This window comes from Sorex araneus, chromosome 1 (assembly GCF_027595985.1).
Source record: "Sorex araneus isolate mSorAra2 chromosome 1, mSorAra2.pri, whole genome shotgun sequence".
In the NCBI taxonomy this organism is placed as follows: Eukaryota; Metazoa; Chordata; class Mammalia; order Eulipotyphla; family Soricidae; genus Sorex; species Sorex araneus.
In genome coordinates this window covers 68,890,894-68,910,592 of record NC_073302.1, presented here as the reverse complement: position 1 = coordinate 68,910,592, position 19,699 = coordinate 68,890,894, and the positions used below count along the sequence as shown (strand labels likewise).

General features: G+C 38.8%; 1 pseudogene; it reads left to right on the top strand.

Moving 5' to 3' along the window:
* The first annotated feature begins 3,419 nt into the window (after window positions 1–3,419).
* On the top strand, window positions 3,420–6,638 carry LOC129405541 (ubiquitin carboxyl-terminal hydrolase 4-like; annotated as a pseudogene).
* The last annotated feature ends 13,061 nt before the right edge of the window (window positions 6,639–19,699 follow it).

The window sequence follows — 19,699 nt, the reverse complement described above, 5'->3', positions numbered from 1 at the left end:
AAGAACCTCGAGAATTCAGAGATGTATTTAAAAATATTATTGAAGTATTTCAAATATTTAGAAAAAAATTTAGACTTACAGAGTAATTTAGACACTTTGTGGTATGAATCCAAAGTATTGTTTAGATATTATTAGCATATGTTCACTTGTACCACACTTGTGGCTGTTTTTCTTATGTTTTTATCTTACAAGATGTATACTGTAAATTAATATGAAATATGCATATACATATCACATTACTAGAAATATATTTAAAAAACAATCCAGCATATAAAGTTTTAACATTTTATGACTATGCTCATGAGAAACATATCACTTTACCTTCAGTGAAATTTTGTAAAAAAATAAAATGTTTTATAATGACATTATGCTAAATTATTTTGGGGTGGGGGGTTCTCTCTATTCATCTCTGATCTGTGAATTCACTTAGTTCTCACAATAATCCTAAGGATGTGGGTACTATTTTTATCTTCTTTTTGCATACTGGGAAAATGAGACCCAAAAATCATAGATAATTTTTACAAGATCATAAAGTCAGGATACACACCCAGGCATGGATTAACACTCATTAATATTGCATAAATTGGTCAAATGCAAATACCTTTTGGGGGAAGGCAGTATTTATGTGACTCAGGGCCCACTCCTGGTGAAACTTGGCCAGTTGTATGGGCATAATGATTGGGCCTTGCAACGGCAGTATGGCATTACTTGGGTCCAGTAGTTCTGGGGGTCATTAGAACTACATCCAGATTGTGCCAGGGATTGAATTTAAGTTCTGGTACATGCCAGGTATATGCTCTAGCTCTTTTTTTTTGGGGGGGGGGGCTTTTGAGTCACACCCAGCGATGATCAGGGGTTACTTCTGGTTCATGTACTCAGGAATTACTACTGACGGTGCTCAGGGGACCATATGGGATGCTGGGATTCGAATCTGGGTCGGCTGCGTGCAAGGCAAATGTCCTACCCACTGTGCTATTGCTCCAGCCCTGCTCTAGCTCTTTGATAGGGGAAAATATCACATTTCCTCCCCCAAATAAATGAATAGATCATCAGAAACTAATCATGAATCCAGACTTTAAAATTCTTTATGAAATGTGCCTACTAACAATAGCAGAAGATTAAGTGTATATTTGGCATACTTTTTTGAATGATTCAGTCAATTATACAGTAATATTAGGTCCTCTAGTAGTGAATCAAATATCCTAACTCATGAGACAATGAATTTTTAAACAGAAGAATTACTCATTTACTATAGAAGATATAAAACAAAGCCTGAAATAAAAGCTATAATTTTATTAAGTATATTACATTCCTTGTATTCATTCTTCATGAAAGTTAGCCATTTATCCTGATGGGCATGTCTACTACAGCTACATTCCAATGGAAAATATCCAAAATTTGACATTTTTCCCTAAAATTTTATTTGCCTACATTGTTTTCTTTTTCACAGTGAATGGATCACCACTTTGTAATTATCTGAGCTGAAAATCTTATAATAATCCTAGACTACAACTTACCTCATAGTCACTAAATCAAGCTCTCATTAATAGTTATTGTTTTCCCTCCTTCCCACTGACAGTTTCAGAAGGTTATCTGAACAGTACTTCTAATGGTTTTATTCCTATCTTTGATCTAAAAACAGTTAAAACTTCTTCAGTGATTCCTCACTTTACTTTTTGGAAGATATTCAAATACCTAGGCTAACCACATAGCATTTTGTATAATTTCGTGTTTATCTGTCTCTCTAGGAAACTGTCTGGCATCTTTCTCCTGTCCAGTAGTGCAAGGATCACTGGCAGGGCAGGCTAGGGGAAATCTCTGGACAGCCAGAGATAGCATGACTATAATTATAGATCCAGAAGGCAACACCAGGAATTGTGCCCAGTGACGTATATGATAAGGTCTACAGTAAACAATTCAAATCTGAAAGTTAGTTGAAGAATAGAATTCAAAGTAGGGAGCAAAGTTAAATACAAGATCCAGGAGAAGCAAGGAATGAGTGCTGACAGAAATAGACATCTGAAGGATTCCTGAAGTGGCATGTTGTGGTTTATAGTAAGCTTTTTGTGATATTACAGTTCAAGCGTAAGGAATGGTAGGTTTAATGAAAGTAAATCATATTATAATTGGTAGAATCCACTTGCCATTACAAGAGATATTATGCCATTTCATGTTTCTGTGCCTATTTCATGCCATTGCCTCTCTCTGAAATGTTCTCTTTCACTTCAGAGTTTCTAACTCCCACTCATCCTAAACTACTTTAGACATCTTTTCTTTTGTAAATAATAGCAGTCAGCATAAACTGAACATCTACAATCTCCAGGCAACCTGCCAAATGCTTTATATATAATCTCATTTAAATCATTTAAATCAGTTTCGGAAAGGTGACTCTATTTTCCTCATTTTACAGATTAAGACACTGACATTTAAAAAGATGAATCAATTTGCAAAAGGTTATACAACAATTAAATTAAGGAGTAGGGAATCAAACCCAGACAGTCTGACTCTAGAGTTGGAGCCTGTTACCACCATGGACCTTTACTAATTCCCCAAGCTGATTTGTGATGCTTCTCATGTGCCTCTGTGTTTACACCATCAAAGCCCCAACCTTCTTTAATATATTCTTTTATTTATCTGTCTCTCCCAGTGGCTGTAAGGCTTCCAAAAATCAAGAGTCAATATCTAGTAGAAGGGTTGAATTTCAATAGTGTTTAATTATTACTGTCCATAAAGTTGCTATGGACATTGGGTATTGAAACAATGAAATCTGTGTCTACTGAATGTGGGCTGGTGTAATATTCTTTCACTGTTTAAAATACTTCCTTCGTATATGTGTGGATCAGTCACTAGAATCAGAATGTTTTCTAGACTGTACTAGATATTAATGAAATATTACTTGTTTTTGTAACCTATACAGTTAACTGCTTCTTACAATCATCTGGCATGCTAATGGTTTTTCAAGATAATTACTCATATTTATGTAAATTGTTTTTCTTAATTCAGCTCTAATTTCAGATTTATATTCATAAGTTTGTATGTCTTATTTTTGTACTTTCTGTCTTTTAAGGTTTTTGTGGAATTAAGAGAATAGTAGATTTGTCAACTTTAATCTCCAGGTGACTCACATAGTAATTTTTTTTTTTGCTTTTTGGGTCACACCTGGTGATGCACAGGGGTTACTCCTGGCTTTGCACTCAGGAATTACTCCTGGAAGTGCTCAGGGGACCATATGTGAAGCTGGGAATCGAACCTGGGTTGGCCACATGCAAGGCAAATGCCCTATCTACTGTGCTAATGCTCCAGCCACACACATAGTAATTTTTAGGATTTATTTCAGCTTAATAATCATCAACCTCTCACGCTTCCAAAAAGAGGACAAAATATGTGCCACTGCCGGCTGGGCCGGGGCCGCGGACGAGATGGTGGAAGGCGGAGGCTGCCATGAGCGACTGGATGCGGAGACCCAGAAAACCGAGCTGGGGGCCCTGATGAGGACCACGCTCTAGCGAGGGGCACAGTGGTATCTTATTGACAGTCGGTGGTTTAAGAACACAACCTGTTTCCTGGCCCAATAGATAACTCTGGACTCTTTTCAGATCCAGAGAGTCAGACCCTGAAAGAACATTTAATTCATGAATTGGATTATGTATTGGTTCCAACTGAGGCCTGGAACAAGTTGTTAAACTGGTATGGTTGTGTTGAAGGGCAGCAGCCCATTGTGCGAAAGGTTGTAGAGCATGGCCTGTTTGTCAAACACTGCAAAGTAGAAGTGTACTTGCTGGAACTGAAGCTCTGTGAGAATAGTAACCCCACCAATGTTCTGAGTTGCCATTTCAGCAAGGCAGATACCATTGCAACCATTGAGAAGGAGATGTGGAAACTGTTCAACATTCCTTCAGAACGTGAAACAAGACTGTGGAACAAATACATGAGCAATACCTATGAGCAGCTGAGCAAGCTCGATAACACTGTTCAGGATGCGGGGCTTTACCAGGGCCAGGTGCTAGTAATTGAGCCTCAGAATGAAGATGGTACATGGCCGAGGCAGACCCTTCAGACAAAATCAAGCACTGCGCCTAGCAGAAATTTCACTACCTCTCCCAAATCGTCAGCGAGCCCCTACACCTCAGCGGCTGCCTCTCCCGTTGCAAATGGTGATAGCACTAACACCTCTGGGGTGCACAGTTCCAGTGTCAGCCAGGGTGGCTCTGGCTTCTCTGCTTCATATAATTGTCAGGAGGCCTCCTCATCTCAAGTACAACCTGGGATCTATGGACTCGGAAACCTGGGGAACACCTGATTCATGAACTCGGCTTTGCAGTGCTTGAGCAACACCTCGCCACTAACGGACTACTTCCTTGACGATGAATATGAAGCGGAGATCAACAGAGACAACCCGCTGGGGATGAAAGGGGAAATCACAGAGGCCTATGCAGAGCTCATTTAGCAGATGTGGTCTGGCAGGGATGCCCATGTGGCACCACGTATGTTCAAAATACAAGTGGGACGTTTTGCCCCCCAGTTTTCTGGCTACCAGCAGCAAGACTCTCAAGAGCTGTTAGCCTTTCTTCTGGATGGATTGCATGAAGATCTGAACCGAGTGAAGAAGAAGCCCTACCTGGAGCTGAAGGATGCCAATGGGCGGCCAGATGCGGTGGTAGCAAAGGAAGCCTGGGAGAACCACAGGTTAAGGAATGATTCTGTGATTGTGGATACATTCCATGGCCTCTTCAAGACTACTTTGGTTTGCCCTGAGTGTGCAAAGGTTTCAGTGACCTTTGACCCATTTTGCTATCTCACTCTCCCACTGCCCTTGAAGAAAGATCGGGTTATGGAGGTCTTCCTGGTTCCTGCTGACCCTCGCTGCAGACCTACTCAGTACTGCGTGATTGTGCCACTGATGGGGACCGTGTCCAATCTCTGCAAGGCGCTCTCCAGGCTGTCTGGCATTGCTGCAGAAAATATGGTGGTCACTGATGTGTATAACCATCGATTCCACAAAATTTTCCAAATGGATGAAGGTTTGAACCACATCATGCCTCGGGATGACATCTTTGTGTATGAAGTCTGCAGCACTTCCACTGATGGTACAGAGTACATCACACTTCCAGTCTACTTCAGGGAGAGGAAGTCCAGGACTCCGAGTACATCCTCGGTAGCAGTGCTTTATGGACAGCCACTGCTGGTTTTCGTCCCCAAGCACAAGCTAACCCTCGATTCTTTGTACCAGGCTGTCTGTGAGTGTATCAGCCGCTATATAAAATAGCCTTTGCCCGATGAGTCTGGCAGCTCGCCCTTGGAGCCCGGGTCCTACAATGGCTCCAGGAGCAGCTGTGAAGGAGAAGATGAAGAAGAAATGCAGCATCAGGAAGAAGGTAAAGAGCAGCTGTCTGAGATGGAAGGCAGTGGCGAGGAGGAGCTGGGAAATGACCAGGGTGAGACTACCCAGAAGGTCCGAGACCAGCGCTGTCCCAGGAGGCTTTTTACCTTCAGCCTTGTGAACTCCTATGGAACAGCTGACATCAATTCACTGGCAATAGATGGAAAACTACTTAAACTCAACTCGCGATCCACACTGGCCATCGATTGGGACAGTGAGACCTGAAGCATTTACTATGATGAGCAAGAGTCCGAGGCCTGTGAGAAGCACGTGAGCATGTTGCAGCCGCAGAAGAAGAAGATGGCCGTGGCGCTCAGAGATTGCATCGAGCTCTTCACCAGGATGGAGACCCTTGGAGAACATGACCCCTGGTACTGTCCCAACTGTAAGAAGCATCAGCAGGCCACAAAGAAGTTTGATCTGTGGTCCTTGCCCAAGATACTGGTGGTCCACCTCAAACGTTTCTCCTACAACAGATACTGGAGAGATAAACTTGACACTGCTGTGGAGTTCCCAGTCAGAGGTCTGAACATGTCCGAGTTTGTCTGTGACCGATCAGCAAGACCATATGTGTATGACCTCATCGCCGTGTCCAATCATTATGGAGCCATGGGGGTTGGCCACTACACTGCTTATGTGAAGAACAAACTGAATGGGAAATGGTATTATTTTGATGATAGCAACATGTCCTTGGCCTCTGAGAATCAGATAGTGACAAAAGCTGCTTATGTGCTGTTTTACCAGTGTCGAGATGATGAATTTTATAAGACTCCTTCACATACAAGTTTTCCTGAACCTTCTGATGGAGGGATGAGGCCCAGCGGCTCTCAGCAGGGCGTAGGGGATGACAAGGCATGCAGCATGGACACCAACTGATGTGGCCTCTGCTGCCCACTCACCAGGGGCGTCCCCAAGAGAACATCTTTTACACTGGAGACTGTAGTGCTCAGTCTAAAAACCAGATGAGAAAATTCCCTTTTACGAGTGGAAGAAAAAAATACCGTTTGCTCAGAAGGGTTAATTATTTTTCTTTTAAAATAGGTGATGAAAAAGTTCTGTAAAACCTATGGAGCTGTGGAAGGGGGTTGGGAGTGGGGGGCATTGATATAGTATGTCTGATGGGTTCCAAAGAACAGAGAAACAGACTGTAATCAAGAATGGGACGGCAAGGAGACCCAGCTCTCTGCTGCTGCCTGCCTGGATTTCTCATTCTGGTACTGGCTGCTGGACACCCCAGTAGTCTGCCAGCATAAACCAAGCCTCGAGTAAACTACATGTTGACCCCTTAAAAAAAATGTGCCACTGGGAGGGTTCACAGTCTTCATTTCTTTTAGGTTTCAGAAAATTATTCACTAGTCTTGCTAAGACAGGTGTCTCTCTCTAAGCCCCCCCCCCCCTCAAAAGCAGATCCATAAATAAGAAGACTTGTAAACTTTTCCAGTCCTTTCGTATTCCATCCATACCTGGGGCAGAAATGTGATTTTATCTGCTTCTAAAACAGAAGTATGAGGAAATTTTATATCATTTGCATTTAGATTTCTCCAGGCCCTGTGAAAGAAAAAATCATTTAAAAAATATTTAGAACCAGAGCAATAGTACAGCAGGTAGGGCACTTGCCTTGCACGCAGTGCACCTGAGTTCAGTTATGGTTCCCTGGGCCCCACCAGGAGTGATCCTTGAGCACAAAGCAAGGAATAAGCCCTGAACACCACCAGGGATGCCCCTTTACACCTCCCCCAGAAAGTAAAAATTAAAAAAATATATATAACAGAAACATTAGTACAAACTGACAAAATACAAATAGTTATCCAAACAACTTTGCCTTGTGTAACTTAATGAGCTAATTGTAGAACTTCTACTAGAGGAAAGAATGAAGGATTTTAGAAGCTATTCAGCAAGACTATAGGTTTGACTATGACCGCCTGCTAGGTTTTAAGGTGCTGAGAATGCATAGTAAAAGTACTACCCAGGGTGTCTTAGGTGCAATCTCCAACTAGGGTCTCTGTTTTCCTTCAGAATAAATAACCTCAGGGGCCATGACTGTTTTCTGGTGTTTTCCATCACAACTGCTCCATGACTCATAACTATGTCTTAGTCTCATGAACACAGAAGCAAGTTTTCAAATACTTCCTTATTGACCTTCAAAGATTTATGCAAGATAACCAAGGTACAAAGTGAAAAGAGCCTAGAGAAAGCAAGAAATACTTCATCTATTGTGCCAAACTCTTCAGATATTTCAACTTACTTGATATGGCAGCTGGTTTTAGTTTAGCTACAAATCTAGATAGAAGGCTATGTTTTGAGTCAAATCACTTAATTTTTTAATTTAGCTATCCTATCTTTAGCAAGTTTTGTTTTGTTTTTGATTGCTCAGTCCTGCCTCGGCTTCTTGGTATTAAAAGAGGAATCACAGGTTAACTTTAAATAGACTGCTAAGGGAAGAGCAACTTATGTCCAAGGTTAGATTTTTGGTACTAGCTACATTAATTAGTGATAGATTTTAATGACAGGCAAATCAGAAGATAAGAAATAGGACTATGTAATCCAGTTCTCTGTTCCATGAGAGATTTTTCAATAATTTCTAATGTTAGAAACCCTAGTTTTAATTTATTTATATTTTGGAGACATGTTTCCTTTCACTTTTACTCTTATTAAGGAAAATTACATTTTTATTTACTAGTATCTTACAAAGTCTCTCTTTATGCGTATTTTTAAATATAAGTAGCTGTTATCAAAGCCATTTTGTTGTCACAAAGGTAAGTTCTAATTATACTACATTTCCATTGAAGTACTTACAATTTTACGTACATAGTTCAAAATTTAAAATCCAGTTTAATCTTTGTTCAAATTGTGGGGATATAAAGTTGCTGCTACCATTTTGATTAACTTATAAAAAAATTGATATAACATCAACAACTTAGACAAATACTTTTGAAAATTAATAAATAAATAATTTGAGAGTTTATTGACAAAACTCAGACTTGTGTAAATTAAACTGAGTTTTATTTTTCAAAACTATTATGGAACTATAAAAAAAGTCTCAGAACACAAAATGTTTTCACATTAAATTTTTATTGTGACTGTATAGCAAAAAAAAAGACAAATGAAAAGTAGAAAAAAATCTTTTTTAAAAGTTTATTTTATATTTAATTGAGATTTTAGTTTAGTTTACAATACTATTAGTAATAACTTCTCCTCATTCGTATAATTCCAACACCGCACCAAGTGTACCCATCTTCCTCCCCCAAGAACCTTAATACCTGTTCCCCTCATCTCTTCCCTCTGATTTCACCTCCCAACTCATTGCTGCTACCTCACTGGGTATCTTTAACTATAGTAGTGAAAGTATCTGGTAGCATTAAGCATGTCCTATGAATATTTCAGAAAAGTTGAGTAAACTCTTGTTATGTCATCTGAAACAAATTCACTTCTTACCACTTCCAGGATTCACAATTCTAACAAGTAAAAAAAAATACATAATTATATTCTCTGAGCATGAGTGATAAAATAGGAAGTGTTTCCTATGACATTTATAATGATCTGAATGGAATTAGTTGATCATTTAAAAACTTAAAGCATACTCACGTGGCTTGTAAGAACACTAGTAGCAGAATCAACTCAGAAAACTAAAAACATCTATGCCTACACATATTTCTAGTTAAGCAATAAGTATTCCTTTGTCCTTTATAATCACTGAAAAGAATAATATTGTTAATTAATGGTGAATCATGCTCCAGTGATCTATTTATACTCTCTGGCATGATACTCTGGAGGTGGTAAGCAGCAAAGTATTGATAACAATACTGACTCCGCTTGGAAAGAGATTAAGAATCTCAGTATAATAACAAATATATATTTTCTTGTAGAAATATTTAAATTTTCTGTTAAAAAATGAAGTGGTTTTCTTTGTCTTTTTTTTTTTTTATGGCAACCAAATATCCTTTCCTACCCGTTAAGGCCAATACTAAATTTCCTTACTCAGGGTTAATTTTTCAGTTTTAACCATGTCTGTTTCTGAATAATTAAATATTTGTGTTCTTAACTTCTATTCACATGCATTCTCACCTCGAAATTTGACTTAAAAATTGACCATCGCTATTACTTCGGAGGAAGATGAATGTTGCCAAAATGTTGTAAAGACCTTTAGGTTTCACCAGGTATAGGATAACATTGGGTTTGTCCTTTCAGCCTTGCTGCAGGGAACTTAGTTTACCTTAAAGCAATGTCCTTTCTGTATGGACACAGGAAGACAGTTAATATTATGCTTTGTAACTTGGGAGCTGATTGACTCCAATAATATTTACACTTGTGCATCTGCTTTCTTGACTCATTTGGCCTTAGTTCCTAGCACCCCAAAAGCAGGGTCCCGACAAAGGGTGGAATGGACCCAGGGTAAGCTGTGAACTACCCTAGCATCGAAATGGGTCAGGTCAAAGTGCCACAATACTCAACTATAAGTTGAGAGAATGGTCATAGATAAATTCTGTCATGATCCAAAAGTAACGATGAGATTAGGACCCTGCTGGGGTTAGGAAGATTAACTTGGCCTGAGGACTAAGGTCTGGAATATATAGTGAGATGTCCTCAGGAAGAACCAAACTTTAAGTTTGATATATCTCTTATGTACTCATACAGAATGACATTGCTAGAAATGTTAGAAGTAAATTTACTATAACTATTTAAGTGTATTACTAGCTGAGGAAAGAAGAAAGTGCCACACCCTGGATGCGATCCCACCCTTGAGTGGATCTCCTAGTAATCTGGAATAATCTCCTGGAGGAGTGGTCTTACCCCCTTTGTTGATTTGTTAATGTTCATCCCACCTTTGTGTCACAACCCTATGTGATTGCTATATAAACTAAGACTGTAAAAGAAGCAGGGAGAAGATGGAGAAGACACAGAAGCGAGGGAGAAGACACAGAAGAAGACACAGAAGCAGGGAGAACACACAGAAACAGAGCACAGTGAGTAACCATCCCGATCTGGTCCATACACAGCGACTCTAGAGCACCTAACTCGAGCAGAGAGAGAGAGAGAGAGAGAGAGAGAGAGAGAGAGAGAGCCTCCCCAAGAACCCTCGAACAACACAACACACATCACATCACCCCCTTCCACACGCTCACATCTATAATTTTTACAACCAGGTAAATATTGTGTTTATAGAAGGCAACACTAGTTACCTGTCCAAATGTATTTCTCTTCCACACTTAAAAATAGGACTCAATTTTTGCTCGGAGTGACAGTGATATTTTCTAAAAATACTTCTTAATGCCCTCTAATACCAAAGGTAGCCCCATGACATATTCCAAAAGTAACCCTGTGGCTTATGTGGCCATGTGACATCTCGAAATTTCACAGTACTGACATCCCAGTAAGGGCATAGCAAATTAGATAGGAAAATTATGTAGAAGCTCAGTAAGCTCAATAAATAAAAAATATAACATGGAAGGTTCAACTAGCATCTAACAGCTCACAAATCCTCAGACTTTTTTCTTTTTGGGTCACACCTGGCAGTGCACAGGGGTTACTCCTGGCTCTGAACTCAGGAATCACCCCTGGTGGTGATCAGGGGACCATATGGGATGCTGGGAATTGAACCAGGATCGACTGCGTGCAAGGCAAACGCCCTACCCACTGTGCTATTGCTCCAGCCCCAATCCTCAGACTTTAGTAACACCATTGTGAGATGTATGTTGTGTTATAAAGAAATATAAATTATTGTGTGCCTGCTAAGAAGGGAGCATGTAGGAAACTGGGGATATTGGTGGAGGAAAGGTCACATAGGTGGTGGGATTGGGATTGGTACATTGCATACTTGAAATAACTGTATTATGAACAACTTTGTAAATCACAGTGTTTTTAGATAAACTTTCAAAAAAAAACAGTAGTAAAGGGTCAAAGGGAAACTGGTGAATATCTGCTTAAAAACATTGACTCTCACTTAGTAGATAGGGGGAAGCCATTGCATTTTGTTTTAGTATTTGAGGGGCGAGCCTCTCACAAGAGATACTCAGGAGATCTGGGGACTTGCACCTCATGATCACAGGACCATGTGCTGCTCAGGTTTAAATCAAGGCCCACATGCAAGGTGAGCACCTTAACCCTCTAGTATCTCTCTAAAACCCAAGAACCACCATGTTTATAATAAGACATAATGAAATTTCAAGTACTATCACAAAGGCATAGAAAATAGGTTAAAATAAGCTAATCTGAAATAAAAGACACCTACTAAAAATTATAGACTTTCAAGTCACAATTTATTCAGTCAAGTTGAAATGGTGGCAGAAGAAAATGAAAAAAAAAAACAAACATGTAGTCTTGATGTCAGGCTAGTAAGAAATTTTTATTTCTTTATTACGTCAAATTGATGGAAGAGTCACAGTAATTTTATATCTAACAGATATTGCTAAGGGGGAAATTATGTATACAGCTTATTATATATACACCTCTACCCCAGGCTTCAGAATTGCTCCTTTTGGATCGCATCAATTGAATGTTCTCCAGGTCCCTCAAATTAAAGAGGCTTATTCCTGGATTTTAAATCTGTTTTTTCTCTTGCTGTCTGATTTTTAAATAAATACTATGCATTTCTCCCTTTTTATTAAAAAAGTAGTATGTACTCTTTGATAAACACTTGGAAACATCACGATAGTTTGAAGTCCACTGTGAACTAGTGGTTTCTTTCTTGTATGTGAAGTTCTGCTTCTGTCTTGCAATATAAGGAGTCTATCTCTGTCTTTGGTTCTTGACATTTTGATTATAAATGTCCTGGTGTTGATTTGTGTGGGTTTATTCTGATCATTGTTCTTTGGACTCCGTGGGTCAGTGCTCCATCTCTTCAGCTTGGAGAAATTCTACCCATTTTTTTTTCTCCAACTAGTTTTTCTTCTCTCCTCCCACTTTATTCTCTTTCAGGAATTCTTATAATTCTGAAGTTGTTCCTCTGGACATTGTCAGTAATTTCCCATATATTCTCCTCACTTCTGTTTTCTATTTCCTCTTTTTGCTGGATATGTTTACTCTGTTTTCAAGTATACTGATTTGCTTTTTAGCTTCATCCATACTGCTTCTAAGGCTTGCTACTGTATTGTTTATTTCTGTTTGGATGAGTTATTTTTCATTTTGTTTCCATCAGACTCTTTTCATGTTTGTTGATTCTTTGCTCAAATGTCATTTTCAAATACCTGAGCATTGATATAATTGTTGTCCAAAGGTTGTGCAAAGACCTCCAGCAGATTACAGAGGTCTGTTGTCATTGGGGATCCCACTGACTTTTTGTTGTCATCCACTGGCATCTCTGTGTTCTTTTGTTTTGTTTTCCCTTTGTCTTAGATTTTACATTCACCATTGGTGAAGGTTAGACTAGGTCTGTGGTGTTTATGAGCAGATGGTATCTTGGGCTGCTGTTGTGAATGAACTCTTACTTGGGAGCTCCTAGGACCTTTGCTACCATGACAGGTGTGCTTAAGCCCCATGTTTTTTTTTTTTCACTGACTTTTTAAATTCTTTTTTTAAAATTTTTTTATTAGTGAATCACCGTGAGGTACAGTTACAAACTTATGAACTTTCATGTTTGCATTTCAGTCATATAGTGATCGTTTGCATCCCTCCACCATTGCCCATTCTCCTCCACCAATGTTCCCAGTATCCCTCCCACCACCCCCACCCCACCCCCCACCACCCTACCCTGCCTCTGTGTCAGGGCATTCCCTTCTGTTCTCTCTCCTTTTGGGTGTTGTAGTTTGCAATAGAGGTATTGAGTGGCCATCATGTTCGGTCTATAGTCCACTTTCAGCATGCATCTTTCAACCCGAATGGATCCTCCCAACATTCTCTACTTGGTGTTCCCTTTTCTATCTCAACTATCTTTTCCCCTAGCATGTGAGGCCAGTTTCCAAGCTGTGAGGCAGACCTCCTGGTTCTTATCACTACTAGTCTTAAGTGTTAGTCTCCCATTCTGTTACTTTATATTCCACAGATGAGTGCAATCTTTCTATGTCTGTCTCTCTCTTTCTGACTCATTTCACACTTAATATGATACTTTCCATGTTGTTCCACTTATATGCAAATTTCATGACTTCATCTTTTCTAACTGCTGCATAGTATTCCATTGTAGATGTACCAAATTTTCTTTAACCAGTCATCTATTTTTGGGCACTCTGTTTTTTTCCAGATTTTGGCTATTGTAAACAGTGCTGCAATGAACATACAAATGCAGATGTCATTTTACCTGTACCTTTTTGCCTCTACAGGATATATTCCCAGGAGTGGTATTGCTGGTTCAAATGGGAGCTCAATTTCTAATTTTTTGAGAATCGTCTATATTGTTTTCCAAAAGGTGTGAACCAGTTGGCATTCCCACCAGCAGTAAAGGAGAGTCCCTTTCTTCTCACATCCGTGCCAACACCAGTTGCTTTTGTTCTTTTGGATGTGTGCCAGTCTCTGTGGTGTGAGATGATATCTCATAGTTGTTTTGATCTGCATCTCCCTGATGATTAGTGATGAAGAGCATTTTCTCTTCATCATTCAGCCATTCGGATTCCTTCTTTGAGAAAGTTTCTGTTCATTTCATCACCCCATTTTTTGATGGGGTTGGATGTTTTCTCCTTGTGGAGTTCAACCAATGCCTTGTATATTCTTGATATCAACCCCTTATCAGATGGGTATTGGGTGAATATCTTTTCCCATTCTGTAGACTGTCTTTGTATTTTGGTCACTGTTTCTTTTGAGGTGCAGAAGCTTCTTAGTTCAAGATAGTCCCATTTGTTTCTCTTTGTTTTCACTTGCTTGGCCAGTGGCGTGTTATCTTTGAAGATACTGTTAGTTTCAATGTCGTGGAGGGTTTTGCCAACCTTGTCTTCAATGTACCTTAAGGATTCTGTTCTGATGTTGACATCTTTAATCCATTTTGATTTGACTTCTGTAAAGGTGTTAGGTAGAAATCTGAGCCCATTTTTTTTTTTTTTGCATGTAGCTGTCCAGTTTTGCCAGCACAATTTGTTAAAAAGGCTTTCCTTGCTCCACTTCACATTTCTTGCTCCCTTATCAAAGATTAGATGATTATATATTTGGGTGTGTGTCAGAATATTCAACCCTGTCCCATTGTTCTACGGCTCTGCCTTTGTTCCAGTACCATGCTGTTTTAATTATTACCACTTTGTAGTAGAGTTTGAAGTTCGGGAGGTTGATTCCTCTCATTTTCTTTTTCCCAAGAATTGCTTTTGCTGTTCTTGGGGGTTAAACCCCATGTTTTAATGATGATTTTTTTTATTCTACTAACATCTGAAGATTCCTATCAGGACTTTGAGAGTGTGTGGTGGCTGGACTACAGTATATCATGTGGCTGCTTATGTGGTTTGGCATTTTGAGGTTAACTGGCACACAAAAAGTCTGGTGTCAAGGCAGGTGTGCAGTGCATCTCTAGTACCTGGCAGTCTTCTGGAGTCCCCTGGTACTCCAGAGGACTGCTCCTGCCAATCCCTCCTGGATCCCCAACTACATTATTGTACCTAAGCCAGATGCACATTAGAATCATGTGATTATCTTTTTAATATTCTGAAGTGTAAGCCACTTCTCAAAATTCCTGGAAAATGTGGGTATCAGAAAACTTTAGATCTCTTCAGGTGATTCTAATTTGCGCTAAAATTTAAAAGGTTTCAAAGGGGGTTGAAGAGGTAGCACAGTAGGTAGGACTTTTGTCTTGCATGTGACTGACTCGGATTTGATCACATTTGGCCCCTGTGCACGTCCAAGAGTAATTCCTGAGTACATAACCAGGCTTAATCCATAAGCATCACTGGGGATGGCCAAAAAAACAAAAAATGTGGAAAAAATGAAAACTTCAATGAAGGCCATCTATAAAAGCACCTGGCTTATAGAAGATGCTAAATAAAATATTAAAATGTTGCTCATTTACTGAATGTCCATTCTGTGTCTTAAAATGTGTTCCAAATTTATTCTGATGTAGTAGGAGACTAATACCCAAGAATAGTAGTATATAATACCAGGAGGTTGGCTCCATAGCTTGGAGGCTGGCCTCACATGCTGGGGGAAAGTCATCCCAGATAGAGAAGGGAATACCAAGTAAAATGTGATTGGAAATCCCGCGCGGGGAGGGAGATGCGTGCTGAAAGTAGACTAGAGACTGAACATGATGGCCACTCAATACCCCTACTGCAAACAACAATACCCAAAAGGAAAGAGAGAGAACAAACTGGAATGCCCTGCCACAGAGGCGGGGTGGGAGGGATACTGGGTTCATTGGTGGTGGAGAATGGACACTGGTGGAGGGATGGGCTCTCAAACATTGCATGAGGGAAAAACAAGCACAAAAATGTGTGAATCTGTAACTGTAGTCTCACTGTAACTCACTAATTAAAAATTAAATAAATTAAAAAAAAGAAATATGGAATGTAATCAAGGTAAAGAGAAAATGAAGTGAAATTTATCAGCTACGCAGGTGGGTGGGGGGTGGGAGTTATACTGGGGTTTTTGGTGGTGGAATATGAGCACTGGTGAAGGGACTGGTGTTCGAGCAGTGTATAACCGAGACATAAGCCTGGAAACTGTAACTTTCCACATGGTGATTTAATAAAAAAATTTTTTTAATTTATTCTGATGGTTTTATTTGACTCATTCCTATGAGGTTTTCTATTTTACTATGTAGGAAACAAAGACACTTGCTCAGTATCAGTCATTTTCAAACTCAGGTTTGCCAAGGTCAAAGTCCATCCTTTTACACTATACTGCATTTGGTTATGGAAATCTTTTCTAGTTACCCTTTCCAGTTTCTCCAATCCTATAGAATGCATTTTATTAAACTTATTTTCTAAGCCACATCTGAGTAAAAATCAATCATAGAGTTGGGGAGATGGCATAAGCAGAGCACATACCTTTCATGTGCAAGGTTCTTCTGGGTTTCATTCAGCACCTCATGGTTCCTTGAGTACTTCCAGGTGTGGTCCCCACAACAGTAACTATAAATAAGGAGAATTAAATAGATGCATATATATATTTAGCTTTCTACACATATCTATTATAGTTTTATGATTCTCATTTTTAGCCAAAGAAAATTAGGATCAATTTGTATTGTAAATGAGATTGTAAATGTCTGTTATATATATTTATTGAGCTTAAATGGGAGATTATCCCTTTACCTATGAGGCCAGATATCTTTGAACATATTAGGAGCAGTTATATTCATGGATTTGACCTGAGACCCTACTCAACCATTTAAGAAATATATAATATTTGGTATAAATAAATTTTCATTGGTTTAAAAAAAACTAGCAACCATTTGAAAATTAATCACACATGTCTATACATTTAATATACCTTTATAATTGTTTTGAAACAAAGTTTTTAGTTACATTATGGTTATAATAAGGCCTATAATCATGACTCAATTCTCACATATTGTTAGAGTAGAACTCCATCTGTGGGTACTTAGAAATCGTGTCAATTTTTATCATGTAGTAAGATACAGTCAAATTATTTCCATAACTTTGGAAGTTACTCATTCCACATTTTCTTTATTATTTTTTGGCATATGAATCTATTTTATTGCTCTGAACAAATGTCTCTGTCTTGATAGCAAAAACATTTGCTTTCCTTTCATCTTACTTGATAATTTTGGAAGAACAAATTGACAACTCCCATGAATGATTCTGAGTTAACAGGATAGCATCTGCCACAGAGTGGTTCTTCATTTTAAGTGCATTGAGAAGCTAATTTCATTTTAAAATGAAAAAAATATTGCCTGATCTGAGGTGGCAATAAACAGGATCTAGCTTATGAAGTCTTTACCACTCATACCAGAGAACCTTAAATAGATGGTAGCAATTGTTAACCACACCAACAATGCATGTCCATGAATATGTCCCTGACCTGGGGGACCCTTCACTTACTTATTTGGTTCTTGATGTTTATATTTAAAAAATTTGGCATGAAATGAGATCTATTTTAAAATAATTAAATAGTGGGGTGGTAAATCACAACACATTTAATAATAATTTCATGTCAAAATTGGTAAACAAACTTAGTTTTATAAGAATTGTCCCCTAGGGACTGGAGCAATGGTATTGTGGGTAGGGTATTTGCCTTCTACCGTGGCTGACCTGAGTTTGATCCCAGCATCCCATTCAGTCCCCTAAGCAAGGCCAGGCATAATTCCTTAGTGCAGAGCTAGGAGTAACCCCTAAACACTGCTGGGTGTAACCCCAAAATAAACAACCAAAAGAATTATCACCTAATGTCAGTGATGCATGAGTTTATTTCTTTGTTGTTTGTATTATGAATTTTCTTCAACTAATTATTAGCATTCCTCTGGAGATTCATTTTTTACTACATGCTTACTTTATTGATTTTTTTACACAGAAGTATGCATTGTTGAAGATCTTTGGAAATTTATTTTTAGTGTTAAAACAATGGGTTTAGTAAAGTTACAGCAGATAGCATAAGGAAGATTAATAAAATCTTGCCAAATATTATTTCCAGCAAATAATTTAGAAAGATAAATTTTTAAAAGTAGTTACTACCTTGAAAGGAACATGTATGTAATTTCTCTTTCACAATTTCTTAATATAAGTGTTCCTTTGTGTGTATGTTATATAATTGCATATCTATGCTTGTCTTTAGAGAAATAAGTGGAATTTAGCAGCTTTTCATCCAAAAATAATTATAGAAAATTTATTTATGACTCCTATAACTTTTGGGCTGAGGAAGAATGTTTTTGCCAAAACAAAATGGATACTATGGAAGTAATTCTTTTTGTTGTTGTTGTTTTGTTTTTTGGGCCACACCCAGCAATGCTTTGGGCTTACTGGGCTGAGGAATCACTGCTGGCGGGCTCAAGGGATCATATGCAGTACCAGGGATCAAGCCAGGTTGGCTGCATGCAAGGCAAATGCCCGACCTGGTGTACTGTCACTCTTACCCCTTGAGAGGTAATTCTTTTAGAGAACAGCCCACTATCTTTTTTAATATTTCCTTGAGAAGAAAACATATATTGAGTGGCTGCTCTTATTGCTCTAGTTAGAAAAGAGAATGTGTCTCCCTGCTTTAGGTAAGGGAGTTAGAGTAGGGGGACATCTCTTAAGATTGGGTGGTCATAGAATGCCTTAAAGGCAGTAAATTTTAAAAGTGAATTCTGAAGCCAGAAAAGAAGCAACCAAGATGAACACAACAAACTCAAGACGCCCAGGCCATAATATAGGGGTTGGGTCCCCATCACCACATGCCGTGCCCAGTATCATACAATTCAGTCCCAGAGGTTACCCCTGAGCACCACTGGGGTGTCTCTGATAGTCCCTGTCACCTTAGGGCCTGAGTAACAACGCATACTTGGACCTTAATACTAAACCATCATCCTGGATGGTTAAGTAGTGAGAAGTGGAAAATTCACTTGAGTCTAAAATGAAAAGTAAAAAGAAAGAGTGGCATAAGTAAAAGTTGTAATGCATGTGCAATGCACAAGAAACATAATTTGGACCTTGTAGACATAATAAAAAGTTCAACTGTTATTTACTGGCTTGAGTTTTAAGTAGAGATTTAACTTTGCATTTTCCTAATCATTTAACTTTGATTTTTTAAAATTGCTTTGACCTCTATTAAAAAACAGAAATGACCAAAACCAGCTCAGAAGATAACTACAGATAAATCACAAAGATTAAAGATAGATAAGCCTGAAAAATGATAATTTAATAGTTACAAATGGCTTGAGAGGTTAATTCTTTCAAACCACCAGTGAATATATAGTGTTTTACCCCACCGATGCTGATTATTGAAAAACTGGAGTACCTTTTGAATAAAGTTATAATAGCCGTAATAGGAGACATGATGAAAGGAACCCCCAAACTATACTTTTAAGGTACCCATCAATAATTTAGCACATCAAACATTAAGGGATAAAAAGCATATAATCCTGTCAATTATTGCCAAGAGCATGTGATAAAAAATCAGTAATTATTCCCAAGAAAAATTCTAAATAAGATAGGAATACAGGAAAACTCCCCGGCAGATCTTAGTAACCAGAAGATATTATGGACAGGCTCATCCACTTCTACAAATGGACAGGTTTTTCTTTCTGCCCAGACTCTATTTTGCTGCAGTGACCACCAGTCAGTGACTATAGGTGTGGAGACCTGTAGTACCAGTTGCATGCAACTCGGTGTCAAGACCTTCTACTCACCTACATATACTTCAAGAGCTAATGCAATAAACAGTCCTGCTTCAACTACCTACCCCTGTTCTAGAAACCAGCCCATCATACCCTAGCTCAGCCCAGTATATCCACACCACCTTGGTAAGCATTTTAACAGT